Source organism: Gopherus evgoodei, chromosome 19, assembly GCF_007399415.2.
Source record: "Gopherus evgoodei ecotype Sinaloan lineage chromosome 19, rGopEvg1_v1.p, whole genome shotgun sequence".
In the NCBI taxonomy this organism is placed as follows: domain Eukaryota; kingdom Metazoa; phylum Chordata; order Testudines; family Testudinidae; genus Gopherus; species Gopherus evgoodei.
In genome coordinates this window covers 10,871,136-10,890,948 of record NC_044340.1, presented here as the reverse complement: position 1 = coordinate 10,890,948, position 19,813 = coordinate 10,871,136, and the positions used below count along the sequence as shown (strand labels likewise).

Below are 19,813 nucleotides of genomic sequence, written 5' to 3'. Positions count from 1 at the left end.
ATTCACCGAGCACGTTCTCATTCTTTTTTCGCCCCCACTTCCAGTTTTGGCCCGCCCCACAGCAATTGGCGAGGTGTTCCACAGGCTGACTGTGTATCGTGGGGGCAAAGTACGGCCTCGGGTTTGGGTGAAACCTGCCGCCTACTAATTCCAGCGGGGGAGCCCCGGTTCTTGCATTGCGTGAAGGGGTGAATAACGCGTCCCGAGTCACGTTCTGCACCCAAGCCATGATTGGCTAGACCTAGCAGATTCAACCTTAAGTGTCTCTTTCCCCAGCTGAACCCGAAGCAGCTCTCGACCCCCATGCCAGGCGAGGCCCCTAACCACTAGGTTAAAAGTTACCCGGGAGGCCTCTGCCTCCTTCTCCCTGGGCTGTTTTGCGGGGCGTTGGGCGGGTCCCAAACCAGCTCACACTAAGCGGGTTAGGCACCTAAGTCACCTGAGGGGTTCCCGGCCGTGGCCGGCAAGCAGAGGTTGGGAGGGGAAGACGCTGGGTCAATTTCCTTCTCCCCGCCTGACGAGCAGGGCACTGAAGAGGGCTCTGCAGTCTCTCGAGCGCGAGCCCCGATACCGAAGGAAAGGACAGCCTGAGGAGGCTTGCTGGTTGTAACGTGGCGAGGCTGTGCCACTTTCATTCAGTAGTAAGCGGCCACGCCAGTGAGACCAACCCCTGTGTAGTCCAGTGGCTTGGATACTTACCCAGGGTGTGGCTGAGGCTAGTTCAACTCTTCCCCCACCTTGCAGAGGAAGGACTTGAATGGCCTGTTCTGACATGAAGCGCTAGCTGCTGGACTCAGAGGTGTTCACCTGGGGAGCTTGGGCCCCTTGACTCTTTCTTTTTTTTTTCTGCTGAAGCTGTTCCACTTACTTACATTACATAGTCATGGGGTCAGCAAAGGACCCAGCAGCATGGTGTAGTCGGGGGTCTGTGGTGTGTGCCAGGCATGTGGGCGGTTGGGGTTCAAAACCCTTCCTTCTTGCTGAGAAGGGCTTTGAACCGTGATCTCCTGCCTCTCCGCTGAACGGCTTGAGTGCTGGGCTTGGAGGTGTTCCCATGTGTGGACTCTCTCTGACTTTTCTGTCAAAGGAGGGTCGCTTTGGTGACATAGTCATTTGGGCCACAAGCAGCACTAGCTGCTTTGGTTAGTGCAGTGGTTGGCGCACATGCCCAGTGGCTGGGAGGTTGGCAGTTCCCCTCCTTCTTCCTCTTCTTCTTGAAGAGCAGGGAGTTGAGCACTTAGCTCTCAACTGAGTGGCCTAAGTGCCGGGCTGGGAAGTAGTGGGATGTGGGGGCTCCCTCTCTTTTCTGCTGAAGATGGGCCCCTTGCAGGAAATAGTACATGAGAAGTGGGCCCCAGCCTGCCTGTGGCTCCCTCGGTAGTCCTGTGGTTGGGCTCCTTGGCCCCAAGCTAGTGAGTGGCTGCTTCAAGCCCCTTCCCCTCTCTGTTTGTTGGGAAGGGAGGGCCCCTTGAGCTCTTGCCTCACAAGTGTTTCACTTTAACTATCTATTAACCGGGGCACAGGGTGCTCTCTAGCCCCTCTATGGTGCGGGGGGTTAAGGTGCAGACTTGTCCTGGGGCTGGCCCCTGGTTCTGATCCCTCCTGGGTTGCTTGAGACTGGGTGGTCATCTCAATCTCTTACCGCTCAAACGTTCCACTTTAACTGCATATTAACCGGGGGCAAGGGAAGCTCTTGTGTCCCTCAATGGTGTGGGGGTTAGGGTGCTTGCTTGGATTGTGAGTGCCCTGGGTTCAAGTCCCCCCTCCATAACCCAGGAGGGCTGCTGTTGGGTGAGAGGAGACCCCTCCTAGCTGAGCAAGAGGCCTGTCACAGGGCCTCTTGCTCTTTTAATTAAAGAGGCTTTGCTGCTGAGCAGTAAAACCCCCTCTCTCTCTCTCTCTCTCTCTCTCTCTCTCTCTCTCATCCACCATGATCAGGATACACACCCAGGTTGTGGCAGACCCCAGGGCACTCCCCTGCTCTTTTGAGGGGTGTGAACTGGGGGCTGCCACCTCCTGGGGAGAGTCACTGGTGAGCGATCCCTGTCCAAACCCCCTCTCTGTCCCAAGAAGACAATGGCCTCTTGAGAAAGAGAGGGGGTTCAGACAAGGATGGCCCACCGCAAGGGACGGTCGCCTAGGAGGCAGGAAATCCCTGTGCAAATCCCTGCTGAACAGGCAGCTGAGAGATTTGAACCGGGATCTCCCACAACCCAGGCGAGTATCCTAACCACTGGACTAGAGAGTGAGGGTTGTGGGGGGCCTGGTCCAAAGCACATTTAACTAAAGTGGAACAGCTGCAAGAGGCAAGAAAGAGACAGACAACCCCCCCTCACTCTTACAGAAAGGACAAGGGATGCACACTAGGCAAAGTTTGAACCCACATCTCCGGCACCCCAAGCACAGAGCACAACCATCAACCTACAGAGGGCACTGGGCCTGGGGGGAACCAAAGGTCATTTGATTAAAGTGGAACAGCTTTGAAAGGCAAGAAAAAAGGCACACCCAACACTACCCCCGAGAGACAAGCACACGTGCACCACAGGGGAGATTTGAACTCCCATCTGCCCCTAGCTTAGGCACCCAAGTGAACTATCATGAACCTACAGAGGGAACTGGAAGTCTGGGTGGCCCAAATGGCAGTTAATTAAAGTGGAACAGCTGCCACCGGTAAGAGGAAAGCAGCCCTCGCATGGCAGGACCCAAAAACCTACCAGGCCTGTGTTAAAGGCTCAGCTGAAGCCCTTTGAAGCATCAGCAAATCTGGGGAATTGAACCCACAGCCCACACCTGTGGCGCAAGCGCTGGACCATGGCAAGAGCCATATCTGCAGCTTTGCCCAAACAATAGTTAATTAACTTGGAACACTGTCCATGGGCAAAGAGAAAGCAACCAACTTGACCGCCCAGAATGAGAGGCGAGCCAGAACCACTGGGGCTTTCTTTCAAAGGTCTTTGCCGCACACCAAGAGAGGATTTGAATCCACAGAGGCCACAAGCCAGACGGGTAGCCGCACCACTGGACTACAGAGGAAGGTGCTGCGGAATGCTCGGCCCAAATAATATTTCACTAAAGTTGAACAACTTCACGGGCAAGAGGAGGGGAACACAAGACCCCCCATTGCTAGAGCTGTGGCATCGCAGAGCGGAGACAGGCTGTAGGAGAGCCCTCTTCAAATCCCCTCCCACCCCACAACCTACCGGGCAGGCAGAAAGGGGATTTGAACGAGCCATGCTCAGGTTCCCTCTGTGAGGCCTAACCACGGGAATCAGAGAGGGAGCCACAGCCTTTAACTGGGGCCAGCAGCCTGGCATTAAAGTGGACCAGCTTCAACTGAGGGTGCTCCCATCACTGTAGCCCAGGACCCAATGATGAGGGCATGCACGCGGGCGGTAGGTGAGTCCTTTGCAAATCCCTTGCGCTCATCAGGCAAAGGGGAGCGTTAAGAACGTGAACGGGCAGATTGCATCAGAACAATGGCCCAGCTAGCCCACCGCCCTGTCTTCCCGCAGCGGCTAACGCCACCTGCTTCAAAGGCAATGACCCGAAGAGGCCAATTATCAAGCGATCCGGCTCGTTGGCCCCTCCCAGCAGCGGGCTAAGGACGGCCCGAGTGTGGGGCCGCGTCTCTGACCGTCTCGGCTAATGGCTGCTGAGGGACCCATTCACCGAGCACGTTCTCATTCTTTTTTTCACCCCCACTTCCAGTTTTGGCCCGCCCCACAGCAATTGGCGAGGTGTTCCACAGGCTGACTGTGTATCGTGGGGGCAAAGTACGGCCTCGGGTTTGGGTGAAACCTGCCGCCTACTAATTCCAGCGGGGGAGCCCCGGTTCTTGCGTTGCGTGAAGGGGTGAATAACGCGACCCGAGTCACGTTCTGCACCCAAGCCATGATTGGCTAGACCTAGCAGATCCAACCTTAAGTGTCTCTTTCCCCAGCTGAACCCGAAGCAGCTCTCGACCCCCATGCCAGGCGAGGCCCCCTAACCACTAGGTTAAAAGTTACCCGGGAGGCCTCTGCCTCCTTCTCCCTGGGCTGTTTTGCGGGGCGTTGGGCGGGTCCCAAACCAGCTCACACTAAGCGGGTTAGGCACCTAAGTCACCTGAGGGGTTCCCGGCCATGGCCAGCAAGCAGAGGTTGGGAGGGGAAGACGCTGGGTCAATTTCCTTCTCCCTGCCTGACTAGCAGGGCATTGAAGAGGGCTCTGCAGTCTCTCGAGCGCGAGCCCCGATACCGAAGGAAAGGACAGCCGGAGGAGGCTTGCTGGTTGTAACGTGGCGAGGCTGTGCCACTTTCATTCAGTAGTAAGCGGCCATGCCAGTGAGACCAACCCCTGTGTAGTCCAGTGGCTTGGGTACTTACCCAGGGTGTGGCTGAGGCTAGTTCAACTCCTCCCCCCACCTTGCAGAGGAAGGACTTGAATGGCCTGTTCTGACATGAAGCACTAGCTGCTGGACTCAGAGGTGTTCACCTGGGGAGCTTGGGCCCCTTGACTCTTTCTTTTTTTTTTCTGCTGAAGCTGTTCCACTTACTTACATTACATAGTCATGGGGTCAGCAAAGGACCCACCAGCATGGTGTAGTCGGGGGTCTGTGGTGTGTGCCTGGCATGTGGGCGGTTGGGGTTCAAAACCCTTCCTTCTTGCTGAGAAGGGCTTTGAACCATGATCTCCTGCCTCTCCGCTGAACGGCCTGAGTGCTGGGCTTGGAGGTGTTCCCATGTGGGGACTCTCTCTGACTTTTCTGTCAAAGGAGGGTCACTTTGGTGACATGGTCATTTGGGCCACAAGCAGCACTAGCTGGTTTGGTTAGTGCAGTGGTTGGAGCACATACCCAGTGGCTGGGAAGTTGGCAGTTCTCTTCCTCTTCTTCTTGAAGAGCAGGGAGTTGAGCACTTAGCTCTCAACTGAGTGGCCTAAGTGCCGGGCTGGGAAGTAGTGGGATGTGGGGGCTCCCTCTCTTTTCTGCTGCAGATGGGCCCCTTGCAGGAAATAGTACATGAGAAGTGGGCCCCAGCCTGCCTGTGGCTCCCTCGGTAGTCCTGTGGTTGGGCTCCTTGGCCCCAAGCTAGTGAGTGGCTGCTTCAAGCCCCCTCCCCTCTCTGTTTGTTGAGAAGGTAGGGCCCCTTGAGCTCTTGCCTCGCAAGCGTTTCACTTTAACTATCTATTAACCGGGGCACACAGTGCTCTCCAGCCCCTCTATGGTGTGGGGGGTTAGGGTGCAGACTTGCTCTGGGTGTGGCCCCTGGTTCTGATCCCTCCTGGGTTGCTTGAGACTGGGTGGGCATCTCAATCTCTTACCGCTCAAATGTTCCACTTTAACTACATATTAACCGGGGGCAAGGGAAGATCTTGTGTCCCTCTATGGTGTGGAGGTTAGGGTGCTTGCTTGGATTGTGAGTGCCCTGGGTTCAAGTCCCCGCTCCATGACCCAGGAGGGCTGCTGTTGGGTGAGAGGAGACCCCTCCTAGCTGAGCAAGAGGCCTGTCACAGGGCCTCTTGCTCTTTTAATTAAAGAGGCTTTGCTGCTGAGCAGTAAAACCCCCTCTCTCTCTTGTCCACCATGATCAGGATACACACCCAGGTTGTGGCAGACCCCAGGGCACTCCCCTGCTCTTTTGAGGGGTGTGAACTGGGGGCTGCCACCTCCTGGGGAGAGTCACTGGTGAGCGATCCCTGTCCAAACCCCCTCTCTGTCCCAAGAAGACAATGGCCTCTTGAGAAAGAGAGGGGGTTCAGACAAGGATGGCCCACCGCAAAGGACGGTCGCCTAGGAGGCGGGAAATCCCTGTGCAAATCCCTGCTGAACAGGCAGCTGGGGGATTTGAACCAGGATCTCCCACAACCCAGGCGCATATCCTAACCACTGGACTAGAGAGTGAGGGTTGCGGGGGGGGGCCTGGTCCAAAGCACATTTAACTAAAGTGGAACAGCTGCGAGAGGCAAGAAAGAGACAGACAACCCCCCCCTCACTCTTACAGAAACGACAGGGGACACACACTAGGCAAAGTTTGAACCCACATCTCCGGCACCCCAAGCACAGAGCACAACCATCAACCTACAGAGGGCACTGGGTCTGGGGGGAACCAAAGGCCATTTAATTAAAGTGGAACAGCTTTGAAGGAACACACACCCAACACTACCCCTGACAGATAAGCGCACATACACCCCAGGGAGGATTTGAACTCACATCCGCTCCAAGCCCAGGTAAACCACCATGAACCTACAGAGGGAACTGGAGATCTAGGAGGCCCAAGTGCCAGTTAGCTAAAGTTGAACAGGTGCCAGAGGTAAGGGGAAGGGATCACAAAACCCCCATCTCTAAATTTGTGGACTCACAGCGCATAGATAGGCTTTGGAGTGAGGAGTGTCAGGGTTGTGGTTCAATTATGCGTTTAGCATCGGAGCCTGTCAGCGTTGGTGTTCAACAATGCCTATCAGGGTATGGGAGGGGTGTGCTTAGATGATGCTTGGGGGTGGATCAGCGGCATTTCACAAGGGTTTTTTGAGCCTCTGGGCACGGCCTCAGTGCCAAGCGGGCATGGCAGGGGCGTGGTTCGACTATCCTTTGAGCCTATAGGACCGTGTTTTGGGCATTGGTGGGAACATGAGGTGTGTCCCCCCACCGTTAGTCAGCTGATTCAAGCTTGCGGGGTGCATCGGGGCATTTCGAGTGTGCCTCAAACCTCTGGGGGCATTGTAGAGTGTGTGGGAAGGATATGTTTTGAGGTTGCATCAGGGCTATGGGGGTGTGGCGGGGGTATGCTTAGAGGCTGGACTGAGTGAAAGCTCATTGTGAGGCTGTGTGGTCACTGCTGGCCTTTAGCCACCAGTACCTTTTGCATACAGCCCAGTACAGCACCTCTTTGCACATAGTAAGTGCCAAGTCCCGACCCCTTTGTGGTATAGAAAGCGGGGCAGGATACGCTGGAATAGTGGCTTTCAGGGGTATAAAGGGTGAAAGTCACACACTGTGATCTTAGTCTGGAGCAAGGTAACTTTGAATACGTATTAGAAATCAACCACTTTTGTCATAGAGGTGTAGAGAAGGCAGCGGCGCACAGTCTCGGTAGCGTGAAGCTTCCTTCCCTAGCGCAGCAGTTGTCACCTTCCCTCTTCTCCACCAACAGGGGCAAAGCCGGCTCTGCTTGCTTCAGCAATTCGCTTTGGTGGTAGTAGCCTTGCATGATGGGGAGTGGAAAAGGAAGATGCTTTGAGATGAACTGTGGAAAGAACAAGGTGTTAGGCTGATTTTCCTTTTACTGAGGGAGTCGAGTGTGTGTGTGCGGGGGTGCAGAACTCTCATCCCAGAGCAGCAAAAGTGGAAAGTCATTCCACAGCTTCCACTCTGCCCACACTTAGGTTAAAGAGGTGGTGGCCCAGTATTGGGGCACTATGGCCCCACTCCTCAGCAGCTGCTCCCCAGGGCAGCCTCAGCTCCCAAGGGAGCTCTGGCAGTCAGCCTGGGAGAAGGAGAGAGTGGCTGCAAGAGGGCAGACATGCAGTACCCGCTGAGGCAGCGCAGTCTGCAGGAGGAAGACCAGGACTATGAGCGAGACTCAGCTGGAAGAATGGGTGCCTGACCCCACATGCTCGTCCCCTCCCCTTCTCCCTGACTAGGGGGAAGCTCTCCCTGCACCCAGCTGGAGCTCTGAATTACTGAGACTGTGCCAGCAACTGAAGGGAAGGGACGAAGTGGCTCAGAGGAGGCACCTTCTGGAGGCACCCTCAGAGGCCGCACCCTAGGTCCTCCTACCCTTTCCTCTTCCCCCTGATAGATCCTGCAGGACTCCAGGGGCAGGCCCTGAACTGCACCTTGCTCTGGGACTCCCCTCGCATTGCCCAGAAGAGCTGCCCCCAGACTTGGAGAGAGAGCTTGGAGCAGCCTGATCACTCCCTCTCCCTAGAACTTGTATGGAAGGGAAGGGATGGATCCTCTCTGCATTTACTTCGCTGAGTGCTGAGCTCCTCTGCAGGGCCTAAAGCAGTCATAGGGTCATTTACACCAGGGTCAGGGAAATGAAAACGCTCCTATTGGGTAGCACTTCCCACCCACTTTGCACTGGTGAAAATGACAACGCGATCCATCAACAGAGGCCTAGGTTTATAAAGCCAGGCTGCTACAAAGCAACATTTTAAAAAGAGAAGAAAAAAAAATCCCATCTCGTAAACATTTTCAGAAAAATGAGAGTCTAGAAAGTTGTGAATAAAGGAGCGAGATAGACAGGAACAATAGAGGAGGTTACTGAGCCGCAGCTAATCAGATTTCAGAAGCCAAGATAAAGGAGCAGGGGAGAACATGAGATTGGGTAAAAATAAACAAGATGCAGCAGAATGAAGACGGCTGCAAACTGTGAGTAAAATCAAGTGGAACAGGCAGCAGTATTAATCTGTAATCTGAAAAACAGCAAGTGCAGCTAGAAGCCGCACAGGGAGAGAAAACCAAACAGAACCCCCATCTCTTGACCCAAAAGGAATATCTCCCCCACCCCAAAGTAGTAATAAACCAGCGTCTGTCCCATCTTACTGCATAAACTGGAGTGAGAAACACAGCCATGGGCAGAGTATTCTTCACCAGAGGGGAAGGGCGAAAAAGAAAAATCCCACGAGACCCAGTGTAGTGGAAGCTTCTGCTATCACGGCTGCAAGGGAGAAAAAAAAATCAGGTTGAAATATCTATTCACATTGTGTCTCCACTCAAGTCCGGCTCTTTGTGGAAGGAAAGAAAACAACTTGAATAAAACCCACTAGCTTGAGTTTTCTCTCCACACATAAGTTAAGAGCATACTGGACTGTTCGGTGGTTTGTTTTCTGTGTCTTGTGCTGTGTTTGTACCTTTCAAATCCCCTGGGCTTAAGGGAGATGAGACAAAGGCACAGCATCCCACTAATTGCATTCAGAATCTGAAAGGAGGGGCGTGGGGGAGGAGAGATGAAACAGGCTGATTTTTTTTTCCTTTACCATTTAAAGGCCAAAGACAACTGTAGCGAGCTGTGCTCCAGGCATGGCAGGAATGAGATCCACGTATCATGCCCTGGGAAAGTTATTGTCGTTACCTTTTTGCAGGAAAATAATGCAGTAGTTCTAGCTTAGGGGAGGGCAAACTTTTTGGCCCAAGGCCACATCTGGGTGGCGGCATGCAGGGCCATGAATGTAGGGCTGGGGCAGGGGGCGGGGTGTTGGAGGGGGCTCAGAGAAGAGGAGTGGGGTGCAGGAGGGGTGCAGGGTGTGGAAGGGGCCCAGGGCAGGGGGTTGGGGTATGGCAGGGGTGTGAAGTGTGGGAGGGGGCTTGGGGCAGGGGATTGGGCTGCCGGAGGGGTTCAGGGTTCGGCCTGGGGCTGCTTTCCTGGAGCTGCTCCGAGGTGGCAACGGCGCACAGCGGGGCTAAGGCCGGCTCCCTGCCTGCCCTGGCCCCGCGCTGCTCCAGCACCACGTCCCTGCGGCCCCGGGGGGAGGAAGGGGGAAGAGGGCTCTCCTCCCTGCCCTCACCAGTGAGTACCTCCCCTGAAGCTCCCATTGGCCGCGGTTCTCCTTTCCCAGCCAATGGGGGATGCGAGGCGGTTCCTGCAGGCAAGGGCAGCACACAAAGCCCTTTCCGCTCTGTCGGCCATTTCCGGGAGCAGCGCAGGGCCCACAGTGCCACGAAGGTGGCAGCCCCACGGGTGACGTTTGCCCATTCCTGTTCTAGCTGCAGGTTTCTGAATGAGATCAGCTGGGCCACAAGGAAGTACCTTCATTACAAGCCACTTTGAATTTCAGGGGGACACAAGAGGGTTAAGGACAATACAATAACATCTTCATTCATCTCTTGAAACTTCAACTTTCTAGTGCTAGCTAGAGATTGGTGTGAATCACAGCATGAGTCTGATCTCCAAACTATGGGAGAGTATGGACCCACATACAAACTTCAGGACTTAGGGCTCTGTTGTGAGTCAAACTAATATCAAATGGAGGCCCCCTCTAGCCCAAAGGTTCTCAAACTGTGGATTGGGACCCCATTTTCATGGGGTCCCCAAGTCTGTCATTAGACTTGCTGAGGCTCAGGGTTGAAGCCGAAACCCAAAGTGACAGGCTCAGGCTTCAACTTCAGGCCTGGGTGGTGGAGCTCACATTACAAGCTCCCTGCCTAGGATTGAAGTCCTTGGGCTTCCGCTTTGCCCCCCCCCCCCGCCGCCCCCCACCTGGGGTGGCAGTGCTGGGGTGGGCTCAGTCTTTGGTGCTATCCCCCAGAGGGGTTGTGTAGTAATTTTTATCAGAAGGGGGTTGCGGTGAATGAAGTTTGAGAAGCCCTACTTTAGCCAATAGCTATGAAGCCAACCTCTGCAAATCTTGCTTATCGCTATTATAAGCCCAGGCCTTTACAGTGACTGCAGATACTCCCTGGACTTTGGGGGTTGCTCTGGATTCCAGCCTGACTCTAAAGGTTCTGGCTCCTATGTAGCACTGAGCAAAACCAGTCCCTTTCTGCACACAGACTCTCAAATGGCATACTGGCTTCATCTGGTAAATTGGTGAGTCATATTGAAAGTGCCTTGAATTCAAACTGAAACAAGGCGGGGGGAAAAAAACACTTTCAATCAGAAATGGTTAAGCAAATTATTGTCAAGGGATTTCTTTTCCCCTCTGTAGCAAGAACTCTGAAGAGCCTTCCATTCCCTTCCCCAAATACATTTTCACATCTCCGATTTAGTTACGGAGGAGTGGAGTGAATCAGTCCCTTCCTTTTTCTGGCTGACAGCCGTGCAATCAGTTACTTTTTCTGAAACCTGCAGAATGTCAACATATTAGAAAAATATGCAGACATTTCACATTTTATTTCTGATGAGTGTCCCCCCCCCAACCCTTTCCCAAATCATTGCCATCTGGTTATTAGTCCTAGCGTTCCGAGTTCTGACGCCGTCAATTCGACGTTTGCTAAAGTCAGCAGAGGCTTGGAGTTTTTGCAGCTTGGCAGTGTCTCTGTCTTTATTGTGATGATCCGACTGAAATTAGCTTTTCTGACAGAGCATTACAAGGCTCCTAGTCACAGCACTGTACCCTGCAACAACTCGATGCGATTTTAAAATACAAAACCAAAAACAAGCTACCACTGCTCTCTCCCCGCCCCGCACAAAATAATTTTAATTGCTCTACAAAGATCATCTAGTAGGTGCCTGGAAACACAATACCACAGTCTATTGTAATTAAGGAAAATAAAAGTTCTGTTTGAAATGAAACAATTTGGCGAGGCTGGTTTTGCACTGCGGAAAAGAGGTTTGTGTTCCTGAACAAGCAGAGAGACGCATCAGCTAATTAGATCCCCTCACTCCATTATTTTTTTTTCCATTATGATGGTTGTTATTCCTTTGCCTTAAAATTAATGAGGTTAGGCTGTGCACACTGTGTTTATTTTCAGTTCAAATCACAGCCAAGTGTGAGAGATTGCACTTAATGTGTAATTATAAATTAACGATTCTTCTTTTAAAGGGGGAAAGTTCCCTTTTCCTCTTGTTGCAGTTATTTCTGACTGCACTGCAGTGAGCTGAGAAAAGGGGGAGCTATTCCGATGGGAGTCTCAGGGTTTGAGGTTACAGCCGAATAAGAGACTGATGGCTCTGAAATCTCACAAGATTTTGTCTCCCCACATGGCAAAAATCTTTTGAACTCAGCTGAAGTCTCAAGTTTTCTATCAACTTGGGACAAATCTGAAAGTGTGACTGTAGAACCACTGAGGTGGCTTTCAGTTTGGGGATTCAAATCTGAACCTCCATGGGATTTCAGAGGGGTTTTGACCAGAGGCTTCGCATTTGGCCCATCTGTAATTACCGAGAGGGTGGAGGGTCTTGAGCTGTCCAGCCCAATAGCAGCTATGAGACACAGAGGTGCATTATTTCTGTCCTGGATCCCAGACACCCTCTGGATAGGAGGGTCCATATAACGTCTCACTTAAACTTTAAAGCCTGAGAGTTAAGCAGTGCAAAGGTCTCATGCAAGCCCTTGCAAAGGGGCAAATTTCTCCCTTAACAGTTAGGGCCCGTCAGCAAGATTATAAGCCAGTCAAGTTTGTGAAGGATGATCTAGACAAGAGGTTCCCCCTCTCTCTGTAACTGGAGGCTGAATATATCCTACTGCAATTTGAGCAGCTGGGGAACAACAGTGAACAATTCCTGTTAATCTAAACAAGCATGGACAAATATTTCCTTTGGATGGATTTGCGATTAAAAAAAAAAAGTCCTGCCAAGTGGCCAGTGAAACCTTTGGTGCCATAAAGCCAAGGGGCACTCCCCAAAACACACTCACGCTGCTGCCATATGCAGTTCATAGGCCACTGACTTCAATCAGTTAAACCAAACTAGCGAGAGGATGCAAGCTGAGTTTAGAATGTAACCCCCCCTTCCTCCCTGCCCAGTTGCCACTCCACTGGGTGAGCGACCCAGGCACTCCCACTAACTTGAGGAAAACAAGTTCCTTGAACAGATTGTGTAGATTTCCCTCCATGTGTGCAAGACAAATCCAAGGTGAAGCTGATGCCGAAGAGCGGACTGCATTTGTAGCATCAGCTGGTTATTAAACTCGCCCTTCGCCCGTCATAAAGTCATGTTCCACTCAGGCTCTCTTAGAATAATTGGCTCCTTTAAGAGGTTTGTCTTCCAGCGTCGCTGCCAGACGAAACCGCGATGGAGCACAGTCACGTTTGTCAACCTGTTTTCAGACTCATCTCCCACTGAAAATGGTCTGTCTGGCTGAGTAATCCCTCTTCTCGCCCCCTGCACACACACAAATTGACCTTACAAATTCCCAAACAGCTTTATGTCTTCTTTATGGGCCTCTCTCTGCATGGCTCCTTGTTTTTTTCCTCTGTAGCTCTTTTTCTTTATGTCCTTCCCTGCTTTCTCTTTACTCTGTACACAAAGTCTTTATGGTGCCTTTTCCTTTTCCTTTTTTTTTTTTGTCCTTCACACCCCATTTTCCTGGTTTCGCATGAGACCCTGGGGTATATACTGTACCTTCCCAAGGCTGAAGATCACAGGTGCAGAACATATGTTACTTTGTGCTGTGCTGGAATGATATATTTTACTTCTACCCAGTCTGGCCTTTACTGTATAGTGGCGAATTCTAGCATTCTGGGTAACCGCACTCATTCTAAAGGTGGCTTTGTACTGTTGACGTTAGCCCCACTTCAAGCATGTCCAAATCAGGTATGTTCTTAGCTTGTGACATTACAGTGCTGGCACAGACAAGAAGCACTGGAAAACTAGCTAGCATGTTCCGATTATTCCTGACACTCCGCTGTGGGCAGGGCACTTGTACTGCTTAACTACACCGCGAGGCATGAACCCGGGGAGTAATGCACGTGGAAGAGAACTGCTAGTTTATTACTGTTTATTATATTATACTAGCTGTATTATAGTAGCAGCTAGGAGTCCCAACCAATTAAATCGGGGCCCTGCTGTGCCAGGTGCTGTATAAATGCACAATAAGAGACAGTCCCAGCCCCAAAGAGCTTACGTTTTGAATCGACAATTGGGACAGAGGGCAGGTGGCAAAACTGAGGCACAGAACAGTGAAGTGGCTCGCCCGAGGTCACAAAGTAGGTCAGTGGCAGAGCCAGGAATAGAATCCAACTCCTATTACAGTGTCCTGTCTGCTAGATCATGCTGCCTTTCCCCATTACATACGACTGGCCCTAGCATTTCCATTACACTGTACCATTCCCCAGCATAGACAAGGCCTATGTCTCCCAGTTTAGGGCCTGATACTGGTTGACTGAAGTCCCTGACAATTTTGCCCACTGAGACAGGAGCAAGTTAAGCTCCTTCAAGGCAAACCTTAATTTAAGGCTGTTTTCATTAGGGTAGCTAGTTCAACCTAATTAATTCAGATTAATTTAAGTAGGCCACTTGGGACCGACTGGCTATTTAGCCATTTTTGTGGTGCCCATCACCATAGCTCTTGGGCAGCAATCACACTCTGCCCTCCTAGTGTGCCTTCCATCAGACAATCTCTATGTTCTTCATGCAGCTTAATGAGGCCCCTCTCTCACTTCCATTCCCCCGGCCTCAGGCAGAGGAAGCAGGCTGAAAGTCATTCGGCCTTTTACTTGATCAATGCTTTAAGATCTATCGCTCCAGCTATAATTACATTCAACAATATTTTGATGCTGCTCTTTGCATCTTCCTTAGAGATTAAACACACCTGTCCACGTAGCACATGGGAGCAGATGGAGTCCCCAAAATAAAAGTTTTTAAAATGGTGGGTGATTAGACAAACTAGAAAAAAAAACTCCACCTGGGATTGGAACAAAACGTTTTGGCGGGATTTCAAGTTATTTTTAAAATACGGATAATTCTTACTTTAGTCTGCCAGCCAGATCTAAAAAGGATCTTATTAATGAGTCAGAGTAACCCACCAGCTAGAAAAAATGTACTGCTGTCACACATGAAAAAAATAATAAAATCACAAAAAGGGACACAACTCGAAGAAACATAGTCTAAGGCCTGGTATGTGTCACCCTAAGATACGCAACTTCAGCTACAAGAATAGTGTAGCTGAAGTCAATGTATCTTAGTTCGACTTACCTCGCGTCCTCATGGCACAGGGTCGATTGCCGCGGCTCCTCCGTCGACTTTGCTTCCGCCTCTCACTGAGCTGGAGTTCAGCAGTCACTGGGAGAGCGATTGGGGATCGATTAATTACGTCTACACTACACGTGATAAACTGATCCCCGCTAGATCGAGTGCTATCCGGCAGGTAGGGTAGACGTAACCTAATTTTGACCAAAACTGGCAGAAAGCTTCTAAATACAATTGCTAACATATCTATATACTCAACAGAGTACTGTTTTGGAAAGTTTGGGAAATATTTAGCCCCAGATGATATATTTTATGCATTTTCCTGTACAGATGGTCCCTAGGTTATGCAAACCCAACTTACGCAAATCCGCACTTACGAAAAAGGTTCTGTAAATTCTGTAAGATAGAAAGTCTTTTTTGGCTTTTGTTTTTTTTGCATAATGGTCAGGTAAACATTCAGGACTTACGCAAAATTCAAGTTATGCAAGGTGTTCTGGAACGATACACTTGCATAAGTCGGGGAGTGTCTGTACTTTTTGCCTTCTGTTAAAGCAAAAGTTTGTAGTCACATGACAGCATGAGCTTGTCCGTACCAGGTAATACATCAAAATGTGTGTCATTACTTGTAGAATGGACTGATCTGAGAAAAAATATTCTGTTTGCTATTTTATGAATAGTGGCTACTGTCCTAGGATTCCTGCACCAAGAACTAATGTTAATACAGCATATACAATGATTAAATATTTTCAGGATATGTTCCATTCTCAGGGCCAAGACTGGAGATATGTTATTTATGATGAAACAACCTATTGCAAAGAACAGTTGGTTAAATGGAGGAATCAAAACTAATTTGATAGGGACCACCTTGAGGTGGGAGTCATGCACTCTGCACTGAATTTCATGGACAGTATAGGCAGCAATGAAGGAAAGTGGGTTTGAAAACATTCTTGTGGAAACCACCGTCTGTGAGCCATGCTCTAAGAGGGAAAGCATATAACTAACTATGGCATTAATATACACAAAGTAATGAATGAAGCAATTAACTGTGTGAAATGGATGACAGTTGGCGGTTCCACGAACAATGGTATTCTCCCAGAAGGTGACACATCTTGGAGAAAACTCGATTGTACAGGGATGCATTTGAAGCTGTAGAGAAAGCACACAGAGGAAACAGAGTAGAAGCACTGAATGTGCTGGCAGACTTAAGGAATAGTACCCAATCACTCCACCAGGTCATGGACACTTACGTTACCCAAGAAAAAAAACTGTTCATAAGCATTTCTCTTCTGGGAAAACTGTCTAATGGATTTCTCTCAACTACTAATGGATACTTAGCAGCCAAGAGAGATGATGACAAATCCATGGAGCATTTGCAGAGATGATTCCACTTACTTCCAGTGTGGTCAAGTGAACGATGCTAGACGGAGTTCTGTAAATGGGGCAAAAACCAGACTTCTGGAGGTGGAGAAGCCAGCAATATGTCACGTCCTAGTTGTTTGTCAGGGAGCAGTATACCCGACTGCCAGACCCTTCAATGGTGGATGGCATGACATGTCCGTTGAGCAATTACTCAACAAGAACTGTGGGAAGCATCCACATCTTTGCACAAAAGATAAGGCTCTGACCAAGTATTAACTGGCTGCAGCTGTAACAGCTGTGACAAAACAAATGTGTGGAGGGCAGCCTTCGGCAGCAGATCTCCACAATGCAGCTATCACAAAGTGCATGGCTGCAGATGAAATGTCTGTCCAAGAATGACAAATCCTTTTAGCACTGAACCTGAAACAAGCCCAGACAACAGACAGCCACTTGTGAACACCGTGGGCCCACCTGAAATGGCAGAAAGTTAGTGCATGACCAAAGAGAACGGCACACAAGAAATTAAGCCGTTCGTAACCAGGAGGCTGCAAAGAGATGAGGCACAATCTCAAATCATTTGGTAATCTCAACAAAACAATCGAAGAAGAGAAGAAGCAGACAGCACAAACAATAAACTACTGATTGTCAGATCTTCAGCAAGCTGATTGTTATTGCCCAGTCCGGAGATGTTGCTATCCCAGGTTTGAAGTATGTCCTATTTCCCCTCTGCCGGAACTCGAGGCGGATCACAAGGACAAGGAACATGCAGATTCACGCATGTTCTTCCACATTGCCGATGCAAAGCAAACACTCGGTGTGAACAGGGCGCTAATGTGGAGTTTGGAATCAGATGTTGCACTGATGTGCCCAAGTTATTGCTCTATTCTTGGGGCAGATGAATTCTATTTCTGAATTGGTGTTGGCCCAAAGTACAGAGGCATTCCCATGCATAGAGTAGCTGGGAATGGACACGCATCTTATGCTGTCAAACATTCATGCTGTCAGTCGATGTGACGCTACTTCAGCTTTCAGAGGCAGGGGAAAAGAGATGATTGAAGACAGCAGCTGACCTCCAAAGAAGTGGATAGAGAAGGAATTTAGAACTCCCTATCCCAAGCAGCCCGAGTGTGGAGGAAGAGGAACTCCAGAAAGCCTTTCACACACCCATCTGGACACCCCAGGTTTAGGGCTCTGTGTCTATGGCAGGCATTGAGGCTACTTGTTCTCAATTCCCCACCTTGGTCTTGGGTGCGAGGCTGTGGCCTGCACTGACGGTGTCTATTTTGCACTCTCTTCTTGATCTCAGTGCTTGTGGCATTTACAAAGCATGCCCCGCATGCCCATTCTCAGTTCTCTGGGTCCTGGTGATGTGGCATGAACGGAGCACGCCCAATCTCAGCATAACCCCTCTCCTCTGCAATCAGGGCGATATGCCCATTCTCTGCTCCCTTACATCACAGCATGGTCTGCCTATAAAACGGACCAAGTGTACCCAGACTCAGCTCCTCTCCATCTCAGGACTGCGAACCAGATCCACAGAAGGACTCAGAGGTGGCAATATCAGCAGTGCCATCGCTGCCTTTTAGATGCCTAGAAAAATAATTGGAACAAAGAGATTCCCAACGCTTGAGCTGAGCACATAGGCTCCCTCTTCAATGAAAAGGGAGAGACAGGTACCTAAGAACGGGATCCATAAAAGCCAGCTGGGAGACAGCGACAAGAGTGGTTCTGCTAAGCCCTGCTTCTTTCAGGGAATTCAGCGCCTATCTCTGCCAGGAACCCCCTCTCCCGGAGTCAGGTGACTTCGGTGCCTCAACCATTTCTTACGAGACTGTGAGGTCCCGGCCTAACACCCCGCAAAAGAGCCGAGGGCAGAGGGGGAAGGAGTTGGGAGGCCTGCGGTGTAACCTTTAGCCCAGTGGTTAGGGTCTTCACCTGTGATGTGAGGGACCCTGTTTCAGTTTCACCCTGTCTGATGAGGAAAAGGCCTTTAAAGAAAGGTCTCCTACACTGCCCGTCTACTCCAGGGGTTAGGGTACTCACATGGGCTGAGGGAGATGTGGGTACGAATTTCCCCTCTGCCTGTTAAAAGCGAGTTTGAGCAGGCAGCCCAGATTTATGCCCTAACCTTGGAGGTACCACGATGGGTGGCTCCCTCACTCTTGCCTGTTGAAGCTATTCCACTTTAATTAGATATTCATTGGCCCCAGAAGGACAAAGAAACGCGAGCTCTTTGCAGGCTAGTGGGATGTGCTGGTTTGAACCCCGTGTCTGCTTGCTGAAAAGGGATTTGAACTTTGCCCTCTTACCTCTCAAGCGAATGGTCTAAGTCCTGGACTAGAAGCTCTGCCTGTTTGAAATCGGGGTTCTCCGTGTTCGAAGGGAGAAAGTGAAATCAACAGATCATTACTGCTAATATCCCCCGCTATGAAGAGGAATGACATTAAAATGAGCAGGGGCCGCATGCCGTATTTGTCGGTTCGCAGTCAGCCTGTGCGCCTTGGTAGTTATCAATTTTTAATTAGGCTAGTGCCATTAGGCGAGTTAAATAACAACTGAGATCTGTCTTTCCATGTACGGGGGAAAACAGAGCCCACTAGAGAACAGAGCTACAAGAGTGTAGAGCATTTAAGAGCAGTTACAGCATAAAGAGCTCCAGATGGGAGGAGTTAGGCACAGCTGCTTTCTTTTCCGTGGCTCCGGTCAATCATGGTTACTCTAAAATTGTGATTAATAAATCAAACAGCATGACGCTTTCCTCGCGTCTTTAGTCTCTAGCAATTCCACTGGGGATGCAGTGGGGGGGTGGGGGAGGCAATCTGTTTGGAGAGAGAGCTTCCTCCTGCTCAGATTCTATCCTAAATCCAGAGCTTTTGGAAAGCTGTGCAAAATACATAGATATATATTCTGGAATTGTGAGCAAATGAGCCTACCAGAGGCAGTGCGGTCTATGGAGTTTTGCTGGGCTAAAGCGGGGTCAGATACTTTTTGCAGCAATATGGTGCTCTGGAGAAACCATGTACAAGAATGCAGAGCATTTACGCTAACTTGCAAAGCACTGTGGAGCCGGCTGCAGGGTTCTGACTTTTTTATATATGCCAACGTTTGAGGCAGCTTGATTGTGGTGCGGCTCAAACCCACAGACTGATAGCAACAGCTCGAGCTGCTTGCTCTCTGTGTAAGCTCTCTTTACGAGATCTGACAATGCATCTCAGTTCTGATCTGCCGCTGCCCGCACTATTCCCACCCTGGGCTTTCCCACATCTCTCTGTCAACACACTCCAACCCTCGTCCCCACTTTTTCACGCAGCTCTGCGGAGACACTTTCATCCTGACCCGCAGCCCCGTCCCTGCTATGCCAGTCCTGGGATCCAGGGTGAGGGTTTTGTAGGAGGTGTCAAGCAGGGACTCAGCAACGACGATTAAACCCACTCTTACTTACAGGACCTAAATGGAATGACGCCGGTTAAAGACATGTCACTTACAGTCTGGGTCCCCTGGTCCTAAGGCTAGGAGTGTCTTTACCACACCATCACCAACAGATGAAGGATATAGGACGACACCAGTGGACCATGCTGCATATGACGGTGCCTGCAGCATGGCCCCCAGTGGTCTGCACGGGGCGCGCAAGCTGGAGACAGGGAGGCGGCTATTTCTTATCTCTAGGGACAGGCAGTGCCACCCATCGACAACTTCACAACGTTCCCTGGGAGGAACTCCTCTTCCTTTCTGCCCTTCCCCTCCCTATTGCATATACAATGAGGTCCTTTGGGTCAAGTGCTCCCTCCTGTTCAGGGGAGGGGAGCGTGGAAGGGGGAGTTGCTGGCTCTGTGACCCCAAGGAAGCCCCTCCAGGAATCCTTCATGGGATCAGGCTCTGTAGAGGAGGATGGGGCAAATCAG

The 19,813-nt window shown here is 50.7% G+C and overlaps 1 protein-coding gene and 1 long non-coding RNA gene across 4 annotated transcripts in view; one reads left to right on the top strand and one right to left on the bottom strand.

The window, feature by feature from the left end:
- The window catches only part of OPCML (opioid binding protein/cell adhesion molecule like), a 724,856-nt gene that overhangs the window by 697,698 nt on the left and 7,345 nt on the right, over window positions 1-19,813 (top strand). The window lies entirely within an intron of this gene.
- Window positions 6,991-19,517, bottom strand: LOC115637287. 2 transcript variants are annotated; one of them, XR_003997226.1, is made up of 4 exons: window positions 19,397-19,517; window positions 14,559-14,645; window positions 8,528-8,642; window positions 6,991-7,223 (listed from the first exon to the last, which is right to left on the bottom strand). It is a non-coding gene; the product is annotated as an uncharacterized LOC115637287 (long non-coding RNA). The 2 variants fall into 2 exon arrangements; XR_003997227.1 differs by lacking the exon at window positions 14,559-14,645.